Raw genomic sequence first — 13,199 nt, 5'->3', positions numbered from 1 at the left:
GGTTGTAACAGCCTGGAAGGTTTCCACTTTGACCATTTGCGGCGTGGAACAGAACTAAACACGCTAATGAATGAAAACAACCTAATCACAGCAATGTCTACAGTGGCGGCTAAAACTCTTTTTCCTATTCCCACATTTAAAGGCCATGCAACAGGATCATATATAGACCACATTTTATTGTCTGCTGACCTCGCTAATGTTGTTCTGTACTACTGCATTCAAATGAGCATTACAGCGATCATAACCCCATATGTATCAAAATGGGTGGGAAAGTTTTTGAACAACAAAAACCATGTGTGGATCGTGGGTCCATAAAATGTATAAATGGAAAGCGTCGCTTAAAATGGTCATTGGTGAACTGTGAAAACCTGTATACCTCTATTAATAATATGTGTAGTCCTGAACTCTCTGTATGTATATCACCTGTATCAGTGCCGCAACAAATCCTAGCATCTTTTGAAGATGTCCTACAACAACAACTGGTGGTCACCTCAAGGACTATTTTTTCTGGACTGGGGACAGATTACCATCTTAAAGATCTCCCCACAAAATTTATTTTTTATGTTATTCTTCTTGCAAGGCGTGAAATATGTAGAGCCTGGATATAAACCCTCCAACCTTTTCAGAATGCCTTAAATAAATAATCTTTACAAGTGAATCCGACATGCCATGTGACAGCTCAAGTTATGATAAGATCTGGGCGGCCCTTGTGGCTTCGCGTAACAGGTAAATGGTCTTCTAATGATTCTTCCGGGCACTGTTGGTTCTTTCTCTCCAAAGTAACACAGGGCCCTCGTTGTGGTGTGAAATGGAGTGGATTAAGAAAACAGTAGCGACTTGAGGAATCTTGTCCTCTTTCATATGTATTGGTCAATAATATCAGGGTCGGAACTGGATGACCAGTTATGAAGGGACGTGTTATTTCCAGTCAAGAATGCCCATCATGGTATATGAGGAAAACCAGAAATTTTAAAAAAATAAAAATAAAAAAAAAGAAGTCCTCTGAAGGTCCCCAAAAGTCCTCCTCTGGGGTGGGTCCCAAACTTCTGCTTCCCCTGGGAAGAAACCTTATTGCTTTGTTCGTAAAAAGCAAGACCACAATGCTTTTGATTCTGATTGCCCCAAGGCCAGCAATAAGTAAAATATTCCTACTACTACTACAGCACCCCCTAGTGCTCCTGGCAGTACTTCCCCAGGTAGTAGTAGCACACCCCAAAATTTAGTTGGGTTCTCATGGGGTACTGAGATGGATACCGGCCTAGTCAGATCCACCACACAGGCCACCTTAGTCTGTGATGGTGGCATGGGGTTTGCCACTTTTACTGAAAGTCCCAATACTTTTGGCAAGTACAGACAGGAGTTTCTGGTCAATGGCCAGAAAGCTGTAGCCTTTAGGGAAACAGTAGGTAGTATCACCATGGTGACCGGAAACCTAGTGCTAGTGCCCCAACTTCAGCTTTTACCTGAGTACAAGTACCAGGTGACCAACACTGATGGTGTTAGGACAGATCACTCATGGCCATAGTTAATCTCAGCTGGGGAGGGGTCACTGGTCTCAAAAGAGTTGCAGTGTCCCCATACTTGCCTGTAGATTGCCTCTTGGGCAATGATCTGGAAACGTCAGCCTGGGCAGAAGTGGAACTGAAAGCCCATCTAGAAATGTTAGGCTTCCCTGAGAAAGTTGGTGTGACTCTTAGGGCCCCAGTCCAACCCCAGAGAAGTTCAGGTTCAGTGGAACTTGAAAGAACGGCCCACTCTGCTCCACCATAGAGCAAAGGGGATGAAGAAAAATATTTTTCCCCCAGAATATAGGTAAGGGTCAGCCTCCTCAGGGACCTGATCCTACCCCTTGTGTAGGAACTGCAACTGAGGGGGTCAGGCCTATCCTGGCAGAGCCACTGAGGCCAGGGCAACCTTCCAAGGAGGTACCCAGACTGGAACAGATATCTTGTCCCTCTCTACCCAGCCTCAGTCAGCCTAGGGCTGCAGAGGTCAAGGATGTTGGTGGACTCTTAAGGGCACACTGCCAGGAGGAATCCCTCATCCACAGATGTACTAGACAGGTGGATAATCCTCAGCAATCTGAGGGATCCCTCCTAACCTTAGGATAGGGAGTATCCATGCATATGTAGGACCTTCCTTACATGGCCACTTAGGAAATAAAGTCTTTGCTGTGCAAGGTTAGCCTTATCGCCTTTCATTTGGGGGGTTTATGTTGAAGTTAGGATCCTTCTGGATGTGTACCCTCACTTTTTGCCTGGTGCTAAGCTAGTTTTTGAATAGTCTGACTGGGATCCTGCTAATCAGGATCACAGTCTAACTTCTTTCTCCCTAAACTGTTGGGTTCAGTAGCTCGGTACATCCCAGATTGGATACTGGGGGTACCCTTGCCAGCCCCTAGTATATGGTACCCATGTACCCAGGGCACAGGTACCCCAGAGATCTCCCCTGGGCTGAAGCATACATTATAGCACCCATGAGAGACCTTTCAAAATGAAACTACAAGCCTACCATTTCAGCCTGTGTAAGTTGCTGCATGTACCACTTACTAAAGATATAGGTGTACTATATCTAAGGGTCACTGCCCTTAAAGCCTATAAGTCACCCCTACAGCGAGTCTTTAACATCCTGAGCGCCGGGTGATTGGTTGTAAGTGAGAGGGTGCCCCTGTATGAGCAGGACACCCCTGCAGCCTAGGGAGTCCATTCTCCCGGGTTGCCAGTGTAGCAGCCATATACTAATATAGAGGGGCAATACGTGACCGCACGATGACCATCTAAAAAATGGCTGCAATTAACCCTATTGTGTTTGGTGTCAAACATGTTGGAATCATACCCCCACACCATTACTGGTGTGAGAGATATGATTCCACCCACCGGGATAGCCCTCTGTTAGGCTCTCAGTGTTCCCTGTAACAGCCTTCTAGTACCGGACATCAAAAAAAAGTTGCCTCAGACCAGAGACACAGTTGTGCCCTCCTGCTGCTGAGCCAAGCTTAAGCAGGGGAGGGCAGAACAATAGGCATCCTGTCAAAGGGATGAGTGACCACCTCCCAGACAGGATTTAGTGTATTAGGGCTGCGTAGGTGCGCTTGCCAGCGCCTGAATGTCTGCATGAGGGGCACATTGAGTGGCTACCACTCTGGCGCGAAACTGGACAAAGGGCATGGGAGTCCCCTGGGAGGGTCCCCTGAATCTTCCCAACCCTCTCCTTAGGGTACTTAAGGTCTTACCTAGGTTTAGGTCCCTAGATTTGTCGTGGACAAGATTCAGAACTGAAACCACTACACTTCTACCATCTGGGCCCTCTGGATTTTGCTGAACTTCATTTGGGCCTAGCTTCATCTCCCTTTCAGTCTGCTGCCTCATCTGTGCCTGTGAACCATACAGGATCCATGCAGGACCTGTGGAGCATCCAAGACAAAGATAATCTCCCTTGGAGTGAAGGAGTCAGGTTTTCAGGTTTTAAAGTCTTTATTTCGATGATAAAATCATTAAAGACAAAATTGGAGCCCTTGGGAGGAGACCTTCGTGAGACCTTCGTGGGACGTTTTTATTGCCTGAATTCCGCCACAACTCCCCGCACCCGCTTCGCGGGTGCCGCTGCGAGGACTGGGTTGGCGCCTGGAGCTACTGCCGTAGGATCTGCCGAGCGTGTGGGCGGAGAGGCTTGTCAACCAGCACAGGTGTGTAGCACCGCAGGGACTCCCTCTCCCAGGAGTCCCTGCCTGACCTTTGACAGCTGGTTTGCGCGCACCCTGTCAGCCCCGCCCACTGCCCAGCACACAGCTTAAATCGGCTACTTACCCTATAGCAAGTGGGAGCCCTTGGGAGGAGACCTTCGTGAGACCTTCGTGGGACGTTTTTATTTCCTGAATTCCGCCACAACTTGCCGCACCCGCTTCCCGGGTGCCGCTGCGAGGACTGGGTTGGCGCCTGGAGCAACTGCCGTGGGATCTGCCGAGCGTGTGGGCGGAGAGGCTTGTCAACCAGCACAGGTGTGTAGCGCCGCAGGGAGTCCCTCTCCCAGGAGTCCCTGCCTGACCTTTGACAGCTGGTCTGCGCGCACCCTGTCAGCCCCGCCCACTGCCCAGCACACAGCTTAAATCGGCTACTTACCCTATAGCAAGTGGGAGCCCTTGGGAGGAGACCTTCGTGAGACCTTCGTGGGACGTTTTTATTGCCTGAATTCCGCCACAACTTGCCGCACCCGCTTCCCGGGTGCCGCTGCGAGGACTGGGTTGGCGCCTGGAGCTACTGCCGTGGGATCTGCCGAGCGTGTGGGCGGAGAGGCTTGTCAACCAGCACAGGTGTGTAGCGCCGCAGGGAGTCCCTCTCCCAGGAGTCCCTGCCTGACCTTTGACAGCTGGTCTGCGCGCACCCTGTCAGCCCCGCCCACTGCCCAGCACACAGCTTAAATCGGCTACTTACCCTATAGCAAGTGGGAGCCCTTGGGAGGAGACCTTCGTGAGACCTTCGTGGGACGTTTTTATTGCCTGAATTCCGCCACAACTTGCCGCACCCGCTTCGCGGGTGCCGCTGCGAGGACTGGGTTGGCGCCTGGAGCTACTGCCGTGGGATCTGCCGAGCGTGTGGGCGGGGAGGCTTGTCAACCAGCACAGGTGTGTAGCGCCGCAGGGACTCCCTCTCCCAGGAGTCCCTGCCTGACCTTTGACAGCTGGTCTGCGCGCACCCTGTCAGCCCCGCCCACTGCCCAGCACACAGCTTAAATCGGCTACTTACCCTATAGCAAGTGGGAGCCCTTGGGAGGAGACCTTCGTGAGACCTTCGTGGGACGTTTTTACTGCCTGAATTCCGCCACAACTTGCCGCACCCGCTTCGCGGGTGCCGCTGCGAGGATTGGGTTGGCGCCTGGAGCTACTGCTGTGGGATCTGCCGAGCGTGTGGGCGGAGAGGCTTGTCAACCAGCACAGGTGTGTAGCACCGCAGGGACTCCCTCTCCCAGGAGTCCCTGCCTGACCTTTGACAGCTGGTCTGCACGCACCCTGTCAGCCCCGCCCACTGCCCAGCACACAGCTTAAATCGGCTACTTACCCTATAGCAAGTGGGAGCCCTTGGGAGGAGACCTTCGTGAGACCAGTGTAGCAGCCATATACTAATATAGAGGGGCAATACGTGACCGCACGATGACCATCTAAAAAATGGCTGCAATTAACCCTATTGTGTTTGGTGTCAAACATGTTGGAATCATACCCCCACACCATTACTGGTGTGAGAGATATGATTCCACCCACCGGGATAGCCCTCTGTTAGGCTCTCAGTGTTCCCTGTAACAGCCTTCTAGTACCGGACATCAAAAAAAAGTTGCCTCAGACCAGAGACACAGTTGTGCCCTCCTGCTGCTGAGCCAAGCTTAAGCAGGGGAGGGCAGAACAATAGGCATCCTGTCAAAGGGATGAGTGACCACCTCCCAGACAGGATTTAGTGTATTAGGGCTGCGTAGGTGCGCTTGCCAGCGCCTGAATGTCTGCATGAGGGGCACATTGAGTGGCTACCACTCTGGCGCGAAACTGGACAAAGGGCATGGGAGTCCCCTGGGAGGGTCCCCTGAATCTTCCCAACCCTCTCCTTAGGGAACTTAAGGTCTTACCTAGGTTTAGGTCCCTAGATTTGTCGTGGACAAGATTCAGAACTGAAACCACTACACTTCTACCATCTGGGCCCTCTGGATTTTGCTTAACTTCATTTGGGCCTAGCTTCATCTCCCTTTCAGTCTGCTGCCTCATCTGTGCCTGTGAACCATACAGGATCCATGCAGGACCTGTGGAGCATCCAAGACAAAGATAATCTCCCTTGGAGTGAAGGAGTCAGGTTTTCAGGTTTTAAAGTCTTTATTTCGATGATAAAATCATTAAAGACAAATTTGGAGCCCTTGGGAGGAGACCTTCGTGAGACCTTCGTGGGACGTTTTTATTGCCTGAATTCCGCCACAACTCGCCGCACCCGCTTCGCGGGTGCCGCTGCGAGGACTGGGTTGGCGCCTGGAGCTACTGCCGTGGGATCTGCCGAGCGTGTGGGCGGAGAGGCTTGTCAACCAGCACAGGTGTGTAGCACCGCAGGGACTCCCTCTCCCAGGAGTCCCTGCCTGACCTTTGACAGCTGGTCTGCGCGCACCCTGTCAGCCCCGCCCACTGCCCAGCACACAGCTTAAATCGGCTACTTACCCTATAGCAAGTGGGAGCCCTTGGGAGGAGACCTTCGTGAGACCTTCGTGGGACGTTTTTATTGCCTGAATTCCGCCACAACTTGCCCCACCCGCTTCCCGGGTGCCGCTGCGAGGACTGGGTTGGCGCCTGGAGCTACTGCCGTGGGATCTGCCGAGCGTGTGGGCGGAGAGGCTTGTCAACCAGCACAGGTGTGTAGCGCCGCAGGGAGTCCCTCTCCCAGGAGTCCCTGCCTGACCTTTGACAGCTGGTCTGCGCGCACCCTGTCAGCCCCGCCCACTGCCCAGCACACAGCTTAAATCGGCTACTTACCCTATAGCAAGTGGGAGCCCTTGGGAGGAGACCTTCGTGAGACCTTCGTGGGACGTTTTTATTGCCTGAATTCCGCCACAACTTGCCGCACCCGCTTCGCGTGTGCCGCTGCGAGGACTGGGTTGGCGCCTGGAGCTACTGCCGTGGGATCTGCCGAGCGTGTGGGCGGAGAGGCTTGTCAACCAGCACAGGTGTGTAGCGCCGCAGGGACTCCCTCTCCCAGGAGTCCCTGCCTGACCTTTGACAGCTGGTCTGCGCGCACCCTGTCAGCCCCACCCACTGCCCAGCACACAGCTTAAATCGGCTACTTACCCTATAGCAAGTGGGAGCCCTTGGGAGGAGACCTTCGTGAGACCTTCGTGGGACGTTTTTACTGCCTGAATTCCGCCACAACTTGCCGCACCCGCTTCGCGGGTGCCGCTGCGAGGATTGGGTTGGCGCCTGGAGCTACTGCTGTGGGATCTGCCGAGCGTGTGGGCGGAGAGGCTTGTCAACCAGCACAGGTGTGTAGCACCGCAGGGACTCCCTCTCCCAGGAGTCCCTGCCTGACCTTTGACAGCTGGTCTGCGCGCACCCTGTCAGCCCCGCCCACTGCCCAGCACACAGCTTAAATCGGCTACTTACCCTATAGCAAGTGGGAGCCCTTGGGAGGAGACCTTCGTGAGACCTTCGTGGGACGTTTTTATTGCCTGAATTCTGCCACAACTTGCCACACCCGCTTCGCGGGTGCCGCTGCGAGGACTTGGTTGGCACCTGGAGCTACTGCCGTGGGATCTGCCGAGCGTGTGGGCGGAGAGGCTTGTCAACCAGCACAGGTGTGTAGCGCCGCAGGGAGTCCCTCTCCCAGGAGTCCCTGCCTGACCTTTGACAGCTGGTCTGCGCGCACCCTGTCAGCCCCGCCCACTGCCCAGCACACAGCTTAAATCGGCTACTTACCCTATAGCAAGTGGGAGCCCTTGGGAGGAGACCTTCGTGAGACCTTCGTGGGACGTTTTTCCTGCCTGAATTCTGCCACAACTTGACGCACCCGCTTCGCGGGTGCCGCTGCGAGGGCTGGGTTGGCGCCTGGAGCTACTGCCGTGGGATCTGCCGAGCGTGTGGGCGGAGAGGCTTGTCAACCAGCACAGGTGTGTAGCACCGCAGGGACTCCCTCTCCCAGGAGGCCCTGCCTGACCTTTGACAGCTGGTCTGCGCGCACCCTGTCAGCCCCGCCCACTGCCCAGCACACAGCTTAAATCGGCTACTTACCCTATAGCAAGTGGGAGCCCTTGGGAGGAGACCTTCGTGAGACCTTCGTGGGACGTTTTTATTGCCTGAATTCTGCTACAACTTGCCGCACCCGCTTCGCGGGTGCCGCTGCGAGGACTGGGTTGGCGCCTGGAGCTACTGCCGTGGGATCTGCCGAGCGTGTGGGCGGACAGGCTTGTCAACCAGCACAGGTGTGTAGTGCCGCAGGGAGTCCCTCTCCCAGGAGTCCCTGCCTGACCTTTGGCAGCTGGTCTGCGCGCACCCTGTCAGCCCCGCCCACTGCCCAGCACACAGCTTAAATCGGCTACTTACCCTATAGCAAGTGGGAGCCCTTGGGAGGAGACCTTCGTGAGACCTTCGTGGGACGTTTTTATTGCCTGAATTCCGCCACAACTTGCCGCACCCGCTTCGCGGGTGCCGCTGCGAGGACTGGGTTGGCGCCTGGAGCTACTGCGGTGGGATCTGCCGAGCGTGTGGGCGGAGAGGCTTGTCAACCAGCACAGGTGTGTAGCACCGCAGGGACTCCCTCTCCCAGGAGTCCCTGCCTGACCTTTGACAGCTGGTCTGCGCGCACCCTGTCAGCCCCGCCCACTGCCCAGCACACAGCTTAAATCGGCTACTTACCCTATAGCAAGTGGGAGCCCTTGGGAGGAGACCTTCGTGAGACCTTCGTGGGACGTTTTTATTGCCTGAATTCCACCACAACTTGCCGCACCCGCTTCGCGGGTGCCGCTGCGAGGACTGGGTTGGCGCCTGGAGCTACTGCCGTGGGATCTGCTGAGCGTGTGGGCGGAGAGGCTTGTCAACCAGCACAGGTGTGTAGCGCCGCAGGGACTCCCTCTCCCAGGAGTCCCTGCCTGACCTTTGACAGCTGGTCTGCGCGCACCCTGTCAGCCCCGCCCACTGCCCAGCACACAGCTTAAATCGGTTACTTACCCTATAGCAAGTGGGAGCCCTTGGGAGGAGACCTTCGTGGGACGTTTTTATTGCCTGAATTCCGCTACAACTTGCCGCACCCGCTTCGCGGGTGCCGCTGCGAGGACTGGGTTGGCGCCTGGAGCTACTGCCGTGGGATCTGCCGAGCGTGTGGGCGGAGAGGCTTGTCAACCAGCACAGGTGTGTAGCGCCGCAGGGACTCCCTCTCCCAGGAGTCCCCGCCTGACCTTTAACAGCTGGTCTGCGCGCACCCTGTCAGCCCCGCCCACTGCCCAGCACACAGCTTAAATCGGCTACTTACCCTATAGCAAGTGGGAGCCCTTGGGAGGAGACCTTCGTGAGACCTTCGTGGGACGTTTTTATTGCCTGAATTCCGCCACAACTTGCCGCACCCGCTTCGCGGGTGCCGCTGCGAGGACTGGGTTGGCGCCTGGAGCTACTGCCGTGGGATCTGCCGAGGGTGTGGGCGGTGAGGCTTGTCAACCAGCACAGGTGTGTAGCGCCGCAGGGACTCCCTCTCCCAGGAGTCTCTGCCTGACCTTTGACAGCTGGTCTGCGCGCACCCTGTCAGCCCCGCCCACTGCCCAGCACACAGCTTCAATCGGCTACTTACCCTATAGCAAGTGGGAGCCCTTGGGAGGAGACCTTCGTGAGACCTTCGTGGGACGTTTTTACTGCCTGAATTCTGCCACAACTTGCCGCACCCGCTTCGCGGGTGCCGCTGCGAGGACTGGGTTGGCGCCTGGAGCTACTGCCGTGGGATCTGCCGAGCGTGTGGGCGGAGAGGCTTGTCAACCAGCACAGGTTTGTAGCACCGCAGGGACTCCCTCTCCCAGGAGTCCCTGCCTGACCTTTGACAGCTGGTCTGCGCGCACCCTGTCAGCCCTGCCCACTGCCCAGCACACAGCTTAAATCGGCTACTTACCCTATAGCAAGTGGGAGCCCTTGGGAGGAGACCTTCGTGGGATGTTTTTATTGCCTGAATTCCGCTGCGAGGACTGGGTTGGCACCTGGAGCTACTGCCGTGGGATCTGCCGAGCGTGTGGGCGGAGAGGCTTGTCAACCAGCACAGGTGTGTAGCGCCGCAGGGACTCCCTCTCCCAGGAGTCCCCGCCTGACCTTTGACAGCTGGTCAGCGCGCACCCTGTCAGCCCCGCCCACTGCCCAGCACACAGCTTAAATCGGCTACTTACCCTATAGCAAGTGGGAGCCCTTGGGAGGAGACCTTTGTGAGACCTTCGTGGGACGTTTTTATTGCCTGAATTCCGCCACAACTTGCCGCACCCGCTTCGCGGGTGCCGCTGCGAGGACTGGGTTGGCGCCTGGAGCTACTGCCGTGGGATCTGCCGAGGGTGTGGGCGGTGAGGCTTGTCAACCAGCACAGGTGTGTAGCGCCGCAGGGACTCCCTCTCCCAGGAGTTTCTGCCTGACCTTTGACAGCTGGTCTGCGCGCATCCTGTCAGCCCCGCCCACTGCCCAGCACACAGCTTAAATCGGCTACTTACCCTATAGCAAGTGGGAGCCCTTGGGAGGAGACCTTCGTGAGACCTTCGTGGGACGTTTTACTGCCTGAATTCCGCCACAACTTGCAGCACCCGCTTCGCGGGTGCCGCTGCGAGGACTGGGTTGGCGCCTGGAGCTACTGCCGTGGGATCTGCCGAGCGTGTGGGCGGAGAGGCTTGTCAACCAGCACAGGTGTGTAGCACCGCAGGGACTCCCTCTCCCAGGAGTCCCTGCGTGACCTTTGACAGCTAGTCTGCGCGCACCCTGTCAGCCCCGCCCACTGCCCAGCACACAGCTTAAATCGGCTACTTACCCTATAGCAAGTGGGAGCCCTTGGGAGGAGACCTTCGTGAGACCTTCGTGGGACGTTTTTATTGCCTGAATTCCGCCACAACTTGCCGCACCCGCTTCGCGGGTGCCGCTGCGAGGACTGGGTTGGCACCTGGAGCTACTGCCCTGGGATCTGCCGAGCGTGTGGGCGGAGAGGCTTGTCAACCAGCACAGGCGTGTAGCGCCGCAGGGAGTCCCTCTCCCAGGAGTCCCTGCCTCACCTTTGACAGCTGGTCTGCGCGCACCCTGTCAGCCCCGCCCACTGCCCAGCACACAGCTTAAATCGGCCACTTACCCTATAGCAAGTGGGAGCCATTGGGAGGAGACCTTCGTGAGACCTTCGTGGGACGTTTTTATTGCCTGAATTCCGCCACAACTTGTCGCACCCGCTTCGCGGGTGCCGCTGCGAGGACTGGGTTGGCGCCTGGAGCTACTGCCGTGGGATCTGCCGAGCGTGTGGGCGGAGAGGCTTGTCAACCAGCACAGGTGTGTAGCGCCGCAGGGACTCCCTCTCCCAGTAGTCCCTGCCTGACCTTTGACAGCTGGTCTGCGCGCACCCTGTCAGCCCCGCCCACTGCCCAGCACACAGCTTAAATCGGCTACTTACCCTATAGCAAGTGGGAGCCCTTGGGAGGAGACCTTCGTGGGACGTTTTTACTGCCTGAATTCCGCCACAACTTGCCGCACCCGCTTCGCGGGTGCCGCTTCGAGGACTGGGTGGGCGCCTGGAGCTACTGCCGTGGGATCTGCCGAGCGTGTGGGCGGAGAGGCTTGTCAACCAGCACAGGTGTGTAGTACCGCAGGGACTCCCTCTCCCAGGAGTCCCTGCCTGACCTTTGACAGCTGGTCTGCGCGCACCCTGTCAGCCCCGCCCACTGCCCAGCACACAGCTTAAATCGGCTACTTACCCTATAGCAAGTGGGAGCCCTTGGGAGGAGACCTTCGTGAGACCTTCGTGGGACGTTTTTATTGCCTGAATTCCGCCACAACTAGCCGCACCCGCTTCGCGGGTGCCGCTGCGAGGACTGGGTTGGCGCCTGGAGCTACTGCCGAGGGATCTGCCGAGCGTGTGGGCGGAGAGGCTTGTCAACCAGCACAGGTGTGTAGCGCCGCAGGGACTCCCTCTCCCAGGAGTCCCTGCCTGACCTTTGACAGCAGGTCTGCGCGCACCCTGTCAGCCCCGCCCACTGCCCAGCACACAGCTTAAATCGGCTACTTACCCTATAGCAAGTGGGAGCCCTTGGGAGGAGACCTTCGTGAGACCTTCGTAGGACGTTTTTACTGCCTGAATTCCGCCACAACTTGCCGCACCCGCTTCGCGGGTGCCGCTGGGAGGACTGGGTTGGCGCCTGGAGCTACTGCCGTGGGATCTGCCGAGCGTGTGGGCGGAGAGGCTTGTCAACCAGCACAGGTGTGTAGCGCCGCAGGGACTCCCTCTCCCAGGAGTCCCTGCCTGACCTTTGACAGCTGGTCTGCGCGCACCCTGTCAGCCCTGCCCACTGCCCAGCACACAGCTTAAATCGGCTACTTACCCTATAGCAAGTGGGAGCCCTTGGGAGGAGACCTTCGTGGGACGTTTTACTGCCTGAATTCCGCCACAACTTGCAGCACCCGCTTCGCGGGTGCCGCTGCGAGGACTGGGTTGGCGCCTGGAGCTACTGCCGTGGGATCTGCCGAGCGTGTGGGCGGAGAGGCTTGTCAACCAGCACAGGTGTGTAGCACCGCAGGGACTCCCTCTCCCAGGAGTCCCTGCGTGACCTTTGACAGCTAGTCTGCGCGCACCCTGTCAGCCCCGCCCACTGCCCAGCACACAGCTTAAATCGGCTACTTACCCTATAGCAAGTGGGAGCCCTTGGGAGGAGACCTTCGTGAGACCTTCGTGGGACGTTTTTATTGCCTGAATTCCGCCACAACTTGCCGCACCCGCTTCGCGGGTGCCGCTGCGAGGACTGGGTTGGCACCTGGAGCTACTGCCCTGGGATCTGCCGAGCGTGTGGGCGGAGAGGCTTGTCAACCAGCACAGGCGTGTAGCGCCGCAGGGAGTCCCTCTCCCAGGAGTCCCTGCCTCACCTTTGACAGCTGGTCTGCGCGCACCCTGTCAGCCCCGCCCACTGCCCAGCACACAGCTTAAATCGGCCACTTACCCTATAGCAAGTGGGAGCCCTTGGGAGGAGACCTTCGTGAGACCTTCGTGGGACGTTTTTATTGCCTGAATTCCGCCACAACTTGCCGCACCCGCTTCGCGGGTGCCGCTGCGAGGACTGGGTTGGCGCCTGGAGCTACTGCCGTGGGATCTGCCGAGCGTGTGGGCGGAGAGGCTTGTCAACCAGCACAGGTGTGTAGCGCCGCAGGGACTCCCTCTCCCAGGAGTCCCTGCCTGACCTTTGACAGCTGGTCTGCGCGCACCCTGTCAGCCCCGCCCACTGCCCAGCACACAGCTTAAATCGGCTACTTACCCTATAGCAAGTGGGAGCCCTTGGGAGGAGACCTTCGTGGGACGTTTTTACTGCCTGAATTCCGCCACAACTTGCCGCACCCGCTTCGCGGGTGCCGCTTCGAGGACTGGGTGGGCGCCTGGAGCTACTGCCGTGGGATCTGCCGAGCGTGTGGGCGGAGAGGCTTGTCAACCAGCACAGGTGTGTAGTACCGCAGGGACTCCCTCTCCCAGGAGTCCCTGCCTGACCTT

Source organism: Lissotriton vulgaris, chromosome 2_1 (assembly GCF_964263255.1).
Source record: "Lissotriton vulgaris chromosome 2_1, aLisVul1.2, whole genome shotgun sequence".
In the NCBI taxonomy this organism is placed as follows: Eukaryota; Metazoa; Chordata; class Amphibia; order Caudata; family Salamandridae; genus Lissotriton; species Lissotriton vulgaris.
This window is presented reverse-complemented; position numbering follows the sequence as displayed.